We start from the raw sequence: 19,113 nt of genomic DNA, 5'->3' as shown, positions 1-19,113 counted from the left end.
TATGTAAGACAGGTGTTATCATAATCACCTGTTTATTTACTATAATTTACAGAAATTGAAGTACTAAGAGAGAAAGAAGATAATGGGGGGAAAAAATCACAAAAAAACTATAGCTGGAATAAGTCTATATGAAGGCTAGTAACTCTAGGAGACCAAAAAAAAAAAAAAGAAAAAATCAAAAGCTAAAAGTTCCGTCCATACCTGAAAGGAAGAAACATCCATCACATCTAGACACTGCTACTCACTTGTCCTAACCCCATGGCTATTCATAACAATTGACTTTAATTATTGCTCCTCATGCGAATTTAGAAAACTTTGCAGATCAGACCAGTATGTTGATTTTCAGCCACAAGATTTTGACTAATCTTTTTGTTTGGGTTCTTTTTGTTGGAAAGTCAACCACAATAGTGGTGGCAGAGGCCCCAGAGAATACCGATCTGTGTGAGCTGTCTCAGGGGTTGCCATTTTGGCATCAAGACCTGGCACTACCCAACAGCCAGAGTTGGGATGTCTCAGGCCAAACCACCAGCAGGATAGGAACACAGACCCAACCAACAGAAGACAGAGTGCCTGAAGCCGTACTGACCTCACAGCCACCTATAAATGCACGCTGTGACACCACCCTGCCTACGTGTGGGACGAGACCTAGCCTCACCCACCGGTGGGCAGGTGCCAGCCCCTCCTACCAGGGAATCTCCACAAGCCCCATGACCAGCATCACTCACTGGAAGCAGACACCAGAAGAAAGAGGAGCTATGATCCTCTAGCCAGCAGAAAAGAGTCCACAAATCCCGAAAATTAGACAAAACGAGATGGTAGTGAAATATGTTTCAGAGGAAGGAATAAGATAAAAACCCATGAGAACAAATAAATAAAGAAGAAATAAGTAACTTACTTGAAAAAGAATTTAAAGCAATGATAGTAAAGATGATCCTAGCTCTTGGAAAAAGAATGGAGCAAGAAGATACAAGAAATGTTTCACAAATAACTGGAAGATTTAAAGAACAAACAGAGAAGAATAATACAGTAACTGGAATGAAAAATACACCAGAAGGAATCAAAAGCAAAATAACTCAGGCAGAAGAATGGATAAGTGACAAGAAAGACAGAATCATAGAGATCACCACCACAGAAAAGAACAAAGAGAAAATGAATGAAAAGAAATGAGGACAGTTGCAGAGATCTCTGGAACAACAACAAACACAACAACACTCACATTATAGGGGCCCCAGAAGGAGAAGAGAGAGAGAAGGGGCCTGAGAAAACATCTGAGGAGGTTATAGCTGAAAACGCCCCTAGTGTGAGAAGGAAAACATTCAAGCCCAGGAAGTGCAGAGTCCCACACAACATAAACACAAGGAGGGATATGCCGAGATAGATATTAAACAAAGTGACACAAATTAAAGGCAAAGGAAAATATTAAAAAGAAGGCAACAAACATACATGGGCACCTCCCATGAGTTTATTAGCTGATTTTTTCAAAAGAAACACTGCAGGCGACAAGAGAGCTGCAGGCATTTAACATATTACCCACACTAACAAACTGAAGGATAAAAAATATATATGATCATCTCAATAAATACAGAAAAAGCTTTGAAAAAAAAGAACACTGATTTATGATAAAAAGCTCTCCAGAAAGTGGAAACAGAGGGAACTTATCTCAAAGTAATAAAGGCCATAGATGACAAACCCACAGTAACATCATTTCAGTGGTGAAAAGCTAAAATTTTCCTTCTAAAATCAGGAACAAGGTAAGGGTATTCATTGTTACCACTGTTATTCAACATAGTTTAGGAAGTGCAAGCCATGCAACCAGAGAAGAAAGAAAAATAAAAGAAACCCAAATTTGGAAAGAAGAATTAAAACTACCACTGTTTGTAGTTTGCATGATACTATACATAGAAAATCTTAAATGGTACCAGAAAATGGCTAGAGTACATCAATGAATGTGATAATGTTGCAGGATACAAAATTAATGCAGAGAAATCACTTGCTTTCCTATACATTTACAATGAAAAGTCAGAACAAGAAGTTAAGGAAATAATTTCATTTACCATCACACCAAGAAGAATAAAATACCTAGGAATAAACCTAACTAAGAGGCAAAAGACATCTGACCTGAAAACTCAAAGAAGCTGATGAAAGAAATTGGAGATGATACAAAGAGAAGGAACAAAATACCATGTTCTTGGATTGGAAGAATGAATGTTGTCAAAATGACTGTACTACCCAACCTACAGATTCAATGTGCTCCCATCAAATTATCAGTGGCATTTTTCACAGAAATAGAACAAAAAATTCTAAAATTTATATGGAAACATAAAAGACCCAAATAGCCAAAGCAATCCTGAAAAAGAAAAATGGAGCTGGAGGAATTAGGCTCCCTGAGTTCAGTCTATAGTACAAAGCTACAGTGATCATAACAGTATGGTACTGGCACAAAAGCAGACATATATATCAAGGGAACAAGATGGAAAGCCCAGAAATAAACTCACACAACTATGATCAGTTAATCTACTACAAAGAAGGCAAGAATGGATAATGGAGAAAAGACAGTCTCTTCAATAAGCAGTGCTGGAAAAATTAGACAGCTTCAGGTAAATAATGAAATTAGAACATTCTCTATCACCATACACAAAAATAAATGAAGTCAATTAAAGATGTAAATGTAAGACTGGATACTATAAAACTCTGAGAGGAAAACACAGGTAGAACACTCTCTGACATAAATAACAGCAATATCTTTTTTTGCTCTCTCTCCTAAAGAAACAAAAATAAAAATAAAAACAAACAAATGAATCTAATTAAATTTAAAAGACGGAGATTCGATCTCCAAAACACATAAACAACTCATGCAACTCTATACTGAAAAAACAAACAACCCTATCAAAAAATGGCAGGAGATCTAAATAGGTATTTCTCCAAAGAAGACATAAAGATGACCAAAAAGCACATGAAATACATCACTAATTATCAGAGGACTGCAAATCAAAATTATAATGAAGTATCATCTTACAACAGTCCTAGAATGGCAATCATCAAAAGTCTACAAACAATAAATATTTGAGTGGGTCTGGAGAAAAAGAACACTCTCCTACATTGAATACAACTACCATTGAACACAATCTTACTACTGTAAGATCCGGCAATCCCATTCCTGGTATATATCCAGAGAAGACCATAATCCAAATGGATACATGCACCCCAATGCTCATTGCAGCCCTATTTACAATAGTCAAGACATGGAAGCAACCTAAATGTCCATCAACAGAGGAATAGATAATAAAGATGTGGTACATATATAAAATGGAGTATTACTCAGCCAAAAAAATAAAATAATGTCATTTGCAGCAACAAGAATGGACCTAGAAATTATACTAAATTATACTAAATGAAGTATAATTGAAATTGAACCTAGAAATTACACTAAATGAAGTCAGACAGAGAAAGACAAATATCATATGATATCCCTCATATGGGGGAATTTCTTATAAGAGAAAAGAAATAAATGAAGTTATTTCCAAACAGAAACAGATATCAAAAACAAGCTTATGTTTTAAAAAGGGGAAATGTTGGGTGGAGAGGAATAAATCAGAAGCTTGGGATGAATATACGCATTCTACAATAGACAAGGTTGGAGAAAAAAAAATGGCAACTCACTCCAGTATTCTTGCCTGGAGAATCCCATGGACAGAGGAGCCTGGTGGGCTACAGTTCATGGGGTCACAAAGAGTCAGACACGACTAAGTGACTAACACACACGCACACGCACACACACACACACACACAGTAGACAAGGAAGATAATCAACAAGGATCTAGGATATAGCACAGGAACTCTACTCAGTATTTTGTGATAACTTATATAAGAACTGAACTGAATATAAGAAAATAATCTAAAAAACAATGAATATGTGTATGAGTATAACTTAATCACTTTGCATGTACACTAAAACTAACACAATATTGTAAATTAGCTATACTCCAATAAAATAGAGTGTATCTACAAAAAAAAAAAAAAATCTACCACAGATATGGAAAGTCCTTGTGAGCTAATGAGCACAGTTCAGCTATCGTTGCTGTGCAGTCCCTAAATTGTGTCTGACTCTTTGTGACCCCATGGACAGTACACAAGGCTCCTCTATCCTCCACTATCTGCTGGAGTTTGCTCAAATTCATGTCCACTGAGTTTGTGATGCCATCCAACCATTTCATCTTCTGTCACCCCCTTATCCTCCTGCCCTCAATTTTTCCCAGCATTAAGCTCTTCACATCAGGTATCCAGAGTATTGGAGATTCAGCTTCAACATCAATCTTTTCAATGAATATTCAGGATTGATTTCCTTTAGGATTGACTGGTTGGATCTCCTTGCAGTCCAAGGGACTCTCAAGAGTCTTCTCTAGCACCACAGTTCAAAAAAATCAATTCTTCGGTGCTCAGCTTTCTTTATAGTCCAACTCGCACATTCATACATGACTACTAGAAAAACCGTAGCTTTGACTGCAAGGGTTAATAGTTAGCTACCTGTTGCTCTGGCTAAGCCATGAGAAAATCACCATGGGAAAAGAATAAAAGCATAGCAATACAAAAGAATAAAACATAGCAATACAGTATAACGCAAATAAAACTGCATCTGGTTGATCAGTTGGGGTTGTCATACCCTGCTAAGCCAAGGAAAAAGTGTGAACCTTGGAATGCTGGGTCAGCACCAAGTTCAGAATACTGCTTGTGCACACACTAAGATGCCCCAAGGCATATGTGGGCCTATGACCTCCAGCTAGGTGATAGCCCTTGTACAAGAAAATAAAAACGATAGTTTAAAGTAATCAGTAAAATGAGATGTGTAAATAAATGTCCCCGGGACACGTGACCGGGGACACAGGAGGGTGACTTCATCATAGCACAACAGGTACTTTCTGCTTGCAAAGACACTAAATCAAAGTGATGTGGTCTGAGGCACAGGGCTCTTGACCGTCCCCCAGTCCCATCTTTAAAACTTTAATTCCGTCTCTAGTTTCTTTGTCCCAAACTGTGCGTCGACCACTTTTGGTCCCCACCTGCTGTGCTGGCTGCAGGATTTGACTACACAGATCTTGGTCGGCAAAGTGATGTCTCTGCTATTTAATACACTGTCTAGGTTTTTCATAGCGTTCCTTCAATGTGCAAGCCTCTTTGAATTTAATGGCTGCAATCACCATCCTCAGTGATTTTGAAGCCCCCAAAAATAAAATCTGTAACTGTTTTCACCTTCTCCCCTTCTAATTGCTGTTAAGTGATAGGACTGAATGCCATGATCTTAGATTTTTGAAAACTGACTTACTTATTAATCATTTCAAATTTGTTTTGCAGATAGGACTTAAGGCAAAGACAGATGAGCACTCATGAGTGAGTGCATAAAAATTATGTCAGTGCAAATAAAGATCCCTAAAAGTGTGTTGGGATTTGAATCTAAGTCTTAGATGATTTTTTCTATTTAGATAACAGTAATGGTAGCAGAATGAAGGACAGCATATATTTAACTCCAGCATATTTATATTTTTATTACCTCTAGGATATTAATCTTCAATTGATTTGATATTAATTATGTTTTTTCAACATGAAGAGTCAAAATATCTTAATATACCAAATTTAGAATTGTTTAACAAATACTGGTTTTTGCACTGGAAACACACACACACACACACACACATATATATATTATCTAACTTTCCAAAACCTGATTCATATAAATACATGTTAGAATCACACCACTGCTCTCATGTATGTTGGAGTACTGTCATTTGATATATCCAAGAAAATACTAAGTACTCATTATTACACAAATATTTGCAACTTCTGTCAATAATTTAATGCCTATCTGTGCTTCTGATGTGCTTTAAATTTTTTTTCAATTTGGCTAAATGTGTTTACTCTTATATTTTCCAAACTATTTATATTCATATAAAGTTTTAAATTTAGGCACCCCACAAAAATTTTGCTACAAGAGGAAAGACCAAGGAATAAGGAATAAGAAAAAACAAAGGAATAAGATATTCTTAAATTATTTGGATCCAGAGTAAAAAGAAGTCTTCTGTGATACTCTAGCCTCCCTTTAAAAGATCATTAGAAAAGAATTCTTATCTTCAGAACATGATCCACACTAGTATTCTAATGCCACACACTTGACTATCAACAAAAGTAGAATTATTTTTTAAATGATTACTCTTATCTATGAAGCAACTCTTTATTGATTCATTTGACAAAGATTTAGTGAGCTTTCTCTTTTTGTCAGGTGTTATATTCTCATTGACTTTACATTTTAGTTGAGAATACAGAGCAACAAAAAAGTAAGTAAAAAGGAATCTACATAAAATAAAAATACTTGAGTGATATATGGAGGAAAGGGAATGGCTAAATGCATTCACTTATTTTTTTGTTATTTTTGTTGCTTAGGTTCAGATGAGTTTGAAAGAAAGAATCAATAGAACTTGTTACCTAATCTGATATCTTGCAATATTTATTTCATCAGCTGCTGCAAAAATGAACAGGATATAAATATGATTTTTACTATATAATTCCTGAAAGTGAGGTCTCTAGGATCACATTCTCCTCTGTCCCTTCATAGGTATCACTGCAAAATTGATAAATGACTTGGGCATTACCATATCACAGTATAATCACATTATATTGTTTTTAAAACTTATTAAGTTCAACAATGGAAAATTAGAATCAGCATACTAGGAAATCCAAATGATTTGAAGATACAGGTCTTTTTTTTTTTTTTTTTTTTTTTTTTAATTTTATTTTTAAACTTTACATAACTGTATTAGTTTTGCCAAATATCAAAATGAATCCGCCACAGGTATACATGTGTTCCCCATCCTGAACCCTCCTCCCTCCTCCCTCCCCATTCCATCCCTCTGGGTCATCCCAGTGCACCAGCCCCAAGCATCCAGTATCGTGCATCGAACCTGGACTGGCAACTCATTTCATACATGATATTTTACATGAAGATACAGGTCTTAAATTGAAGTCTGTTATATTCTTGCTGCAAATTTGGAGCAAGTCACTTCACCTCTTGTATCATTCCTCAAAACAGAGAATGGTATAAATGTCTACTTTCAGTTCAGTTCAGTAGCTTAGTCGTGTCCGACTCTTTGCGACCCCATGAATCGCAGAACGCCAGGCCTCCCTGTCCATCACCAACTCCCGGAGTTTAAGCACACTCATGTCCATTGAGTCAGTGATGCCATCCAACCATCTCATCCTCTGTCATCCCCTTCTCCTCCTGGAATCATTACTTCCCACCATCAGGGTGTTTTCCAACAAGTCAGCTCTTTGCACCAGGTGGCCAAAATATTGGAGATTCAGCTTCAACATCAGCCCCTCCAATGAACACCCAGGACTATTTTCCTTTAGCATGGACTGTTTGGATCTCATTGCAGTCCAAGGGACTCTCAAGAGTCTTCTCCAACACTGTAGTTCAAAAGCATCAATTGCTCGGCTCTCAGCTTTCTTTATAGTCCAACTCTCACATCCATACAAGACTACTGGGAAAACCATAGCTTTGACTAGATGGACCTTTGTTGGCAAAGTAATGTCTCTGCTTTTTAATATACTGTCTAGGCTGTTCATAACTTTCCTTCCAAGGAGTAAGTGTCTTTTAATTTCATGGTTGCAGTCACCATCTGCACTGATTTTGGAGCTCCAAAAAATAAAGTCTCCCACTGTTTCTCCATCTATTTGCCATGAAGTGATGGGACCAGATGCCATAATCTTCCCTTTCTGAATGTTGAGTTTTAAGCCAACTTTTTCACTCTCCTCTTTCACTTTCACAGAGGCTCTTTAATTCTTCTTCACTTTCTGCATAAGGGTAGTGTCATCTGCATATCTGAGGTTATTGATATTTCTCCTGGAAATCTTGATTCCAGCTTGTACTTCACCCAGCCCAGCCGTTTCTCATGATGTACTCTGTATATAAGTTAAATAAGCACGGTGACAATATACAGCCTTGACTTAATCCTTTCCCTATTTGGAACCAGTCTGTTGTTCCATGCCCAGTTCTAACTGCTGCTTCCTGACCTGAATACAGGTTTCTCAAGAGGCAGGTCAGGTGGTCTGATATTCTCATCTCTCTCAGAATTTTCCACAGTTTATTGTAATCCACACAGTAAAAGAGTTTGACATAGTCAGTAAAACAGAAATAGATGGAACTATTTTGCTTTTTTGATGGTCCAGCAGATGTTGGCAATTTGATCTGTGGTTCTTCTGCCTTTTCTAAATACAGCTTGAACATCTGGAAGTTCATGATTCACATATTGTTGAACCCTGGCTTGCAGAATTTTGAGCATTATTTACTAGCATGTGAGGTGAGTGCAACTGTGCGGTAGTTTAAACATTCTTTGGCATTGCCTTTTTTGGGGATTGGGATAAAAACTGACCTTTTCCAGTCCTGTGGCCACTGCTAAGTTTTCAAATTTGCTGGCATATTGAGTGCAGCACTTTCACAACATCATCTTTCAGGATTTGAAATAGCTCAACTGGAATTCCATCATCTCCACTAGCTTTGTTCATAGTGATGCTTCCTAAGGCCCACTTGACTTCACATTCCAGGATATCTGGCTCTAGGTGAGGTATCACACCATCGTGATTATCTGGGTCATGAGGATCATTTTTGTATAGTTGTTCTGTGTATTCTTGCCACCTCTTAATATCCTCTCCTTCTCTTAGGTCCATACCATTTCTGTCCTTTATTGAGCTTATCTTTGCATGCAACATTTACTTGGTGTCTCTAATTTTCTTGAAGAGATCTGTAGTCTTTCCTGTTCTATTGCTTTCCTCTATTTCTTTGCACTGATCACTGAGGAAGGCTTTCTTATCTCTCCTAGCTAGTCTTTGGAACTCTGCATTCAAATGGGTATATCTTTTTTTTTCTCCTTTGCTTTTCACTCTTCTTTTCACAGCTATTTGTAAGGCCTCCCCAGACAGCCATTGTGCTTTTTTGCATTTCTTTTTCTTGGGGATGGTCTTTATCCTTGTCTCCTGTACAATGTCATGAACCTTTATCCATAGTTCATCAGGCACTCTGTCTATCAGATCTAGTCCCTTAAAGCTATTTCTCATTTCTACTGTATGATTGTTAGGGATGTGATTTATGTCATACCTGAATGGTTTAGTGGTTTTTATTCCTTCAATTTAAGTCTGAATTTGGCAATAAGGAGTTCATAATCTGAGCCACAGTCAGTTCCCAGTCTTCTTTTTGCTGACTGTATAGAGCCTCTCCATCTTTGGCTGCAAAGAATATAATCAATCTGATTTAAGTGTTGAACATCTAGTGATGTCCATGTGTAGAGTCTTCTCTTGTGTTGCTGGAAGAGGTGTTTACTATGACCTGTGCATTCTCTTGGCAAATTCTTTTAGCATTTGCCCTGCTTCATTCTGTATTTCAAGGCCACATTTTCCTGTTACTCCAGGTGTTTCAGTGGGTCGGTGGTGGCCTGCTGTGAGCTGGGGACACTGAGTGTGTACTTTAATGCCATGATTTATTTGAAAGCACTATATAAAGTGTAAAGTGATAAATATTATTTATGATTATTATGAATTTTGGCTAATCAATATGACTAGAGTACCCTTTCTCAACTTGGTACAAAAATAAATATTTTGGTGTTTTGTAAAATTTCATGGAGCAGCACATGGGGGAAATTTTAAGGAAGGAATACATGCTACATAATGTGAAGATCTAAACGTAAGTTCGTGTGTGCACACTCAGTTGCTTCAGCCATGTTCAACTCTTTCTGACCCCATGGACTAGAGTCCACCAGGCTCCTCTGTCCATGGGATTTCCCAAGCAAGAATCCTGGAGTGGGTTCGTATGCCTTTCTCCAGGGAATCTTTCCAGACTCAAGTCTCCTGTGTTTCCTGCATTGCAGATGGATTCTTTACTGCTGAGCCATCAAGGAAAACCCATGTTTTTTTCAGGGATACTCTTTGGATGATTATAAAGGAAATAAAAGAAATTTGATTTCAAATATTTAAGAACATTGGATTGTGTAAGTGATATATTAAAATAAGATCCCATACAAAGACTTTAAGATTAAAATTCTGTTTTAAGTAATTAAAAATGTCAGGCCATGCAAAGTACCAGAATAGACTGAATATATTAGCATGTTAACACTTTCTGGAGTATGAAAAGAGTGTCTGAAATTTACTGATTGATGGCACACATCTGAAAATACTGGAAAGACACATAAGCTAAGAATGTTGACTATATGCTTTAGTATAATTTGCATCTCTTAAGATAGCTTGGGAGTACATGGAAAGCAAAGAATGTCATAACTGAGATCAAAGTGAATTACACTTACTCTAATTTAATTTTTGACAGAGTGATTAAATATCAGACTGAGAGCAAAAATAGGTACAGTATTTTAATGGACAGTTGAATTAAAAGAAGTCATTATTGGCATGGAAGTCTTGGTTGAAGTTCTTAAAAAAATTAGAAAATGTAAATTGTCTTAAAAGAACCTAGATTACTTTTTCTGTTTTAGACAAAATTGGGCACTTGTCCAGAAAAATAGTCATTCATAGATACACAAATGTGAGCTTCACATCTTTTATTCCTTAGCAACTAATGTTGTAAAATAATTTAGGCTAGCTTAGCAGGGTTTATAACAGGATATTAGCTATGAGAGTTGGTACCATCTTTCAAACAACCTAAAACTAGGTTGATATGGGTAGATCCATTAAGGTCAAGGAAAAGAGCTCTGGGTATATATTGTTGTCTGTGGGAAGATTTGGAAAATCCCAAATGAGCCAGAAATAGAAGTAGGAATAAAGGAAGTAGAGAATCCCTGACTGCATAGTATATTTGATAAAAACTCATGGGACGAGCAATGAAAAAAGTTTCTTTTTAAGACAAGAAACAACGATTGATTACCAAGACCCAGTTTCTCCCACAGTTAGTCTCTACCATCAGGAAGTTTCCATAAGCTGCTTACCCTTATCCCTCAGAGCCATGCCATGTAGGGCCAACTGAGACAGATGTGTCATGGTGGAGAGTTGTGACAAAATGTGGTCTGCTGGAAAGGGAATGGCAAACCACTTCAGTATTCTTGCCTTGAGAACCCCATGAACAGTATGAAAAGGCAAAAAGATATGACACTGAAAGAGGAACTCCCCAGGTGTGTAGGTGCCCAATATGCTACCGGAGAAGAGTGGAAAAATAACTCCAGAAAGAATGAAGAGACAAAGCCGAAGTGAAAGCAACACCCAGTCACGGACGTGACTGGTGATGGAAGCAAGGTCCGACACTGTAAAGAACAACATTGCATAAGAACCTGGAATGTTGAGGGCCATGCATCAAGATAACTTGGACGTGGTCAAATTGGAGATGGCAAGAGTGAACATTGACATATTAGGAATCAGTGAACTAAAATGGATTGGAATGGGAGAATTTAACTCAGATGGCAATTATATCTACTACTGCAGGCAAGAATCCCTTAGAGGAAATGGAGTAGTCATAAGAGTCAACAAAAAAGTCCAAAACGCAGTTCTCGGGTGCAATCTCAAAAACGACAGAATGATCTCTGTTAGTTTGCAAGGTAAGCCATTCAATATCAGAGTAATCCAAGTCTATGCCCTGACCAGTAATGCTGAAGAAGCTGAAATTGAAGAGTTCTATGAAGACTTAAAAGACCTTCTAGAACTAACACCAAGAACACATGTCCTTTTCATCATAGGGGACTGGAATGCAAAAGTAGGAAGTCAAGAGATACTTGGAGTAACAGGTAAATTTGGCCTCAGAATTCAAAATGAAGCAGGGAACAACAGACTGGTTCTCAGTAGGGAAAGGAGTACGTCAAGGCTGTATATTGTCACCCTGCTTATTTAACTTTTATGCAGTGTACATCATGAGAAATGCAAGGCTTAATGAAGCACAGGTTGGAATCAAGATTGCCAGGAGAAATATCAATAACCTCAGATATGCAGAGGACACCACCCTTATGGCAGAAAGTGAAGAAGAACTAAAGAGCCTCTTGATGAAAGTGAAAGAGGAGAGTGGAAAAGTTGGCTTAAAACTCAACATTCAAAAAACTAAAATCGTAGCATCTGGTCCCATGGCTTCATTGCAAATAGATGGGGAGACAATGGAAACAGTGACAGACTTTATTTGGGGGGGGGGGTGCTCCAAAATCATTGCAGATGGTTACTGCAGCCATGAAATTAAAAGATGCTTGCTTCTTGGAAGAAAAGCTGTGACAAACCTAGATAGCATATTATAAAGCAGAGACATTATTTTGCCAAAACAAAATTCTGTCTAGTCAAAGCTATGGTTTTTCCAGTAGTCATGTGTGGATGTGAGAGTTGGATTATAAAGAAAGCTGAGTGCCAAAGAATTGATGCCTTTGAACTGTGGTGTTGGAGAAGACTCTTGAGAGTCCCTTGGACTGCAAGGAGATCCAACCAGACCATCCTAAAGGAGATTAGTCCTGAATATTTATTGGAAAGACTGCTGAAGCTGGAACTCTAATACTCTGGCCATCTGATGCGAAGAACTGACTCATTGGCAAAGACCCTGATGCTGGGAAAGATGGAATGCAGGAGGAGAAGGGGATGACAGAGGGTGACATGTTTGGATCACATCACCTACTCAACGGACATGAGTTTGGATAAACTCCGGGAGTTGGTGACGGACAGGGAAGCCCGGTGCGCCGCAGTCCATGTGTCAGAAAGAGTCAGATACAGCTGAGTGCTGAACTGAACTGATTGAACATTATATACATTAATAAACAGAAACTCCAATAAAGTCAGAGCCTAGGAGGAGGAACTTTCATGTCTTATAGTTTAGCACAGCCAAACAAGAAGGAAAACTTCTTGGCTGGCAAGAGTTCAACCAATGAGAGACTGTCACACTTCAGTCAGAAAAGTCACTATGGACTCCCAAGTCCTCCAATGACCTCTGTGTCTACTACAACCCTCCCAACTTCCCTTTTGCTCTATAGAAGTATTCTCTATTTGTGCTCCTGCCTTGCCAAGAATGCAGACTCCAAATTGCCATTCTATATCGATATCAATAGACCCACTTTTTCTGGGGAAATAATCAGTAGTTGTATCCATCTTAGGTCAACAGCATGCACTTGTGCCTGCATCTCCACTTTACATGAAGTGACCTGATCTCCTCAGTCACTACTGATTGGATCAGGAACTTACAACTGACACAAAGTCTACCATTTATTAGTTGACGCTGGATTCAGCTCCCATGATACATTTGAAGATTTACTAACTATAAGAGTTCATCAAAAAAGTGAGGGGGGGCATGTGCTTGAATAAAAATGGTATGAAGTTTGGCTTGGGAGCCTGGTGGTCTCTCTCAATGATCTCATGATCTTGACCTCCACTGATGACATAAAAGTAGCAAAGATAAACAATATTATCAAGTAATAAATGCTCAGCCACCTAAGACTGATGAAACTGTGTGAGTCCCATTATAAACAATGACAACAAAAGTCATTTAACCAAAATAAGTTTAACTTTTAATATTAAAGCTTTGTGTAATGTTCCACACTGTCTCCTTTAATATGATAATATCCCACATCATTACAGATTCAAATAGAAAATGAGAAGGTTTATAAAAAGAAAAAAAGAATAACAATTTAAGTATAATTGTTTCCTATTTAAAAGAGGTTCAAGAAAATCATCTTTAAATAAACATTTGACTATTTAACTGTGCATTTCTCTAATCCTTGTTTTGTTTGGAATAAAGCTTACACACAATAAATCTCTAATTGTTAAATATATTGAGCAAAAATGGTTGGGAAAGTGTTTGCATAATTTGGATTCATTGTTCATTATAATTTTGTGCTTTGAAATAAAAAAATCTAAAATTGTCACCTTGTTTTGCTAACTATACTAGCGGATTTATACATCATTTCTAAATGAGAGTTTTTTAAAAATCATTATTTAAAAAGAAAGACTGCTTCATTGCACCTTAGAATTTGTCAATACACAGTCTCTGATATCTTGTAGACAAAAATGCACATGGATCACATCTTGCTTTCTGGTTTCCAAAGGACCCCAGCAAATACCATGTTTGGATTCTCCTAGTTGTTAACATTTTCAGTCTTTAGAAGTATGTCTTTATAAATATACTTTGCTTTGAAATTACTGTCTGGAATATCCATGACACCCAGTGTCAGACTTTGTCTAAAATTTCCCATTTACCTTTTGGAAATTTTAATTTAAAATGCAAGATTTGTATATGTAAATGTATATATGTATATGATATGTATACATATACATATCATATACATATATGCATATCTTACATTTAAAATTTAAATTTCCAAAAGGTAAATGGATAAGAAATAACCAAAAGGAATTCTTAAATCTTGTTATAGAATTTCACATATACAGAAAAGACACAAATTGTAGGTTTATCATGCTTTCCATGGTGAAAATCCCATTTCAGGGATCATTAGGAATACTGTCACCTGACCGGACTGTTACCAGCAGTAATTGGGAAAAGCCACCTATGTCAGTGCTCATAATTTTTCACTTGGCTATTTATCATTTGAGATTCTGGCAGTCTCTAAGATTAATATATAACAAGTATAGTTCTCATCAGTTCTATGACCAGCCTATGCTATAGGTCACCTCGACTTCAGTGTCCCTTCCCCCTAGCAATACTGTTCCTTCCTGTTTATTGCTCATATGTAAACATGCTTCTCAATCCACTTTGCTCTGCACACTCTCCTGGGATCTTCAGCTTACCCACTGTGAGATTTAATGCCTTATTTTGGTATCACCTACCAAGTACCACTTTCTCACCTCTCACTCACGTAGTCCTCTGTGCCTGTACTGTATTTGCTGACCATCTGATACTTGGCCAGTTAATTTTTTAAGATAAAATATCACAATGTGTTTAAGGGCATGACCTTTATAATAATAAAAAAAGTCTGGATTCAGGACGTGACTGTCATTTATTAGCTCTATGCTATGGGAGAAATGTAAGTCTGCTTACCATGTGAGCCTGTTTCTTCTGAAGTAAAAACAGGACTGAAGTATTAAATATTTCTTTAAGTCGTTGTGAGAACTTAATATGATACTTAGTGAGATACCTGGAAAGGACTTAATGTGTAAGTGGGATGAAATGAAATGACCTTTTATTTGTATGCAATTGTAACACCCTTGTTCCGCTTATGCTAAATTCTGGTTGACTTCCCAGGGCTACTAGTTTAATACTTTAATGATTGCCTCAGTCAGGGTATGCCAAATAATGCTGCAGTCATGAATAACTTCAAAAAGGTCAAAGGATTAGAAACTTTTTTTTTTCAGACATGCTTATGTCCAGTCCAGGTTAGCAGGGCTCCACTCTGGGGCCTAACACACAATATCTAGAACATGCAGCTCTCCACACCAGAAGGAAGAAGAATACATGCTGTAAGTGCTCTGGCATTTCCATCTTTCTGCTTGAAAATAGGATGCTTTGCTTCTGGAGTGAAGCTCCAGATCACTGGCCACAGCACGTCATAGATTCACATGGAAAGGTAGGCTGGACATTCAAACCTACCCTTTGCTAGGAAGAGAGAGAAAGGGAAATTCTTCATGGATAGACTAATACTGACCGCAGTTATTAGGGTTCATTTCTCCCAGTTACGGTAATAAGAGAAAGCTGCAAAACTCCTAATTTAAAGGTATTAGAGGTCACAAGGAGCACTCTTTTCTCAGAAAGGGGAAACTCTTTTACTAGGCTTTACTTTGAAACAATCCTGAAAGGAAAGCAGTCATGCTGCACAGTGAGTCCCAGACCTTCCAGAAGACAGTAAGCACTTAAGTTCACAATTTCAGTCAAGGGTCTTTCTGGTAGCAGTTGTGTACCGGAGTCACTGTGGAGTTGTGTTGTGTTTCATTTTGTCTTTAAGGTACACATATCTAGGCTTCGCAGGATAATCAACGAAAAAATAGTATCACAAAGGGTTCACATGCAACAAGGTCCTACTATATTGCACAGGGAAGTCTGCTTAATGTTATGTGGCAGTTTGGATGGGAGAGGAATTCAGGGGAGGATGAATACATGTGTATGTGTGGCAGAGTCCCTTTGCTGTCCACCCGAAACTGTCACAGCATTGTTAAATGGCTATACCCCAATGCAAAATAAAAAGTTCAAAAAAAAAAAAAAGGAATTAAAAAAGGATTTATCTGGGTTGTCAAGGAGTAAAAGTATTGCTTTATTCTAAGGTAGGAATCAATTTTATGTATTAATCTTTAGAAGATTCTTGGACATAGGCAAATGAAATGGGGGAAGGAATGCTCCTAATATTGCAAGTGCATCTCACGCATATGCACATTCACACATACACATACAAATATGTGTACTCTTCATAGGCATATAAAACATATATAAAATTAAAATCTAATATAAACATGCCTATACTCCTTTAGATATTCATAACACAGTTTATGTATACTAACTGCAAAATTTGGAGAAGACGGTATAGAAGTAGGGCTAAAATGTTATGTATTTCTTAATCATCTTTTTCAAAACAGATACATATTTTTCTACATCAGCATTTTGGAAGAATTTGGCACATACCCATTAAACATTTTTCATTATAAGTTTTTCATCGACTTATCTATTTACATGTTTTAGGATATTTTCTTCATAATCTAAGATGGTCTTCCCAGCACTTTTAATCGTATTGTGTGATAATATAACTATATATATATATTTTTTATATTTGTTCTTTCAAGCATTGTAAGTTTCTTGTAAGATTTGGGGTGCAAGATTATCAGAATTAGAAATGACGAAAAATCAACTTTGTTGGATTTTGCAAAGACATATTCAGGTAGAAAAAGATCAAATGAGCAATAGGAGAAAGAAAGCCTACATATTGGTAGCTGTCAAAACAAGTAGTAGTCAAAGATGGGTCTTCAAAAACAAAATACCAGATAGGATTTATTGATTATATTGATAAAGTCAGAGACTGCTATAAAAACCATATGTAGCTCCAGTCAGGTAATTGTACAACACAGCCAAGAGAAACAGTAAATTCCTAAAACTATTTGTGAAGGCCTAAAAAGCATACCTAATCAACAAAGGCCAGACCTAGTTATTATGAATAGTACTAATGTGGGCTTCCTTGATGGCTCAGTGGTAAAGAATCTGCCTGCCAATGCAGGAGATGTGAGTTCCATTCCTGGGTTGGAAAGATCCCCTTTCCAAGAAGTGGCAACCTACTCCAGTATTTTTATCTGCAAAATCCCATGGACAGAGGAGCCTCGTGGTCTATAGTCCATGGGGTTGCAAAAGAGATGAACACAACTGAGCAACTAAACAAAAACAACAAATTTACTAATGTATGATCTGTATCTGGAGATTTTGACTTGAGTGCTGAATTATAAGGGTGGCAGGACCATTCATGATAAACACAATTAAAATTAAGACTATCTCAAAATTTAGATGTATCATAATTCAATGTAATTCAAAATAATCTTTCAAGATGCAATATTTTATAAAGTCAACAAACAGACTCATTCTCAGAGAAATTACCTAACTTTTATACAGTTTTAAGCTGGCAAGAGGCAAGGGTAGGATCTGACCCTAGGTTTGTCTGTCAAAGTTCCTTCTTAGGCTAACACTACAAATACATAGAGACACTCGCCCTGCGCTACCTGTGCCCAGTAAACTATCACTCGAGTGCCCGAAACATGGCACAGTGACTGGCTTATGGTAAGATGCATGCTTATTGTGGTGATTTATAAAAGAGATAATGTCATCGCTTCCCACACCTTCAACCCCTCCTCGTAAAACTGCCAACTTCTATTTCAGTTCAGTTCAGTTCAGTCGCTCAGTCGTGTCTGACTCTTCTTGACCCCATGGACCGCAGCACACCAGGCCTCCCTGTCCATCACCAACTCCCAGAGCTTGCTCAAACTCAGATCTATTGAGTCAGTGATGCCATCCAATCATCTCATCCTCTGTTACCCCTTCTCCTCCTGCCCTCAATCTTTCCCAGCATCAGGGTCTAGTCAAATGAGTCAGCTCTTCGCTTCAGGTAGCCAAAGTATTGGAGTTTCAGCTTCAGCATCAGTCCTTCTAATGAATATTCAGGACTGATTTCCTCTAGGATGGATTGGTTGGATCTCCTTGCAGTCCAAGGGACTCTCTACTTAGTGAAGAATTAACATTTCAGCCCAATGATTCTTTTCTGATAAAATTACTACACAGGTCTTAAAAAAAAAAAAAATCTGTTCTATGAACATTTACATTTCTAAAGAGGTAATTCTTGGGCTACTTTGTTTACAGTGGAGCGCAAAGCTCAGGCAAAGGAATATAAATCAGTGATCCCCAGGCTCAGTTTAAGAAGAAGAGTTCTAATTTTGCCTCTCACATATTAGAGTTCTCCATTAACTCTTTTATTATTATTATTTTAAGAGTATGGTAGGATAAAGATGGAAAACCAGTGAAATGATGCATCCTATCTTCATATAGTCCAATGGGATATATCTTTTTCTACTAAAATTTAATAGATTATGTACTTCAGGCTCATAGAGATTAAATATTTTGCTCCAGATCACACAAATGGGCAGTAACAGCGCCAAGATTAAAAATCTGGCAAAATGAGACTCCAGAGTCTGGGATCTTAAACACAAAACACTTAGACATGGCATGATGTGTACTCCATAAGCATTTTATTGCTGTCTTGCTATTCCTCAGCTATGCCACACAGAGGAGTTCTATTTCACTGAAGAAATGAAAGTTAAAAATGATTTCAATTAAAAATTTGTGGGGTGGATAACAACCTAAGACAGGTCCACTGCCCTTACAATTGCAAAATGGGGATGAAGAGAATGAAAACAGATTCCTATCATAACTTATTGTCAAATAAATGTATTTATTTAATAAAATGAAGATGTTCACTATGGAAAACTGGGAATCAAAATTTGAGTAGACTATATTAATATTAGGGTTTGATAAGTTAGCTAAAAACTATAATGATCTCATATGTATGTATAGCCAAATCTTACCTTGGCAAAATTCCCTTACAAAATTTTAAGGAACAACTAATTTATGTCTTACAAAGTTCTTTGAGAAAATAAAACAGGATCACGAGTTACTCAGCTCATCTTATGGCATTT

Source organism: Bubalus kerabau, chromosome 1 (genome assembly GCF_029407905.1).
Source record: "Bubalus kerabau isolate K-KA32 ecotype Philippines breed swamp buffalo chromosome 1, PCC_UOA_SB_1v2, whole genome shotgun sequence".
Classification (NCBI taxonomy): Eukaryota; Metazoa; Chordata; class Mammalia; order Artiodactyla; family Bovidae; genus Bubalus; species Bubalus kerabau.
This window is presented reverse-complemented; position numbering follows the sequence as displayed.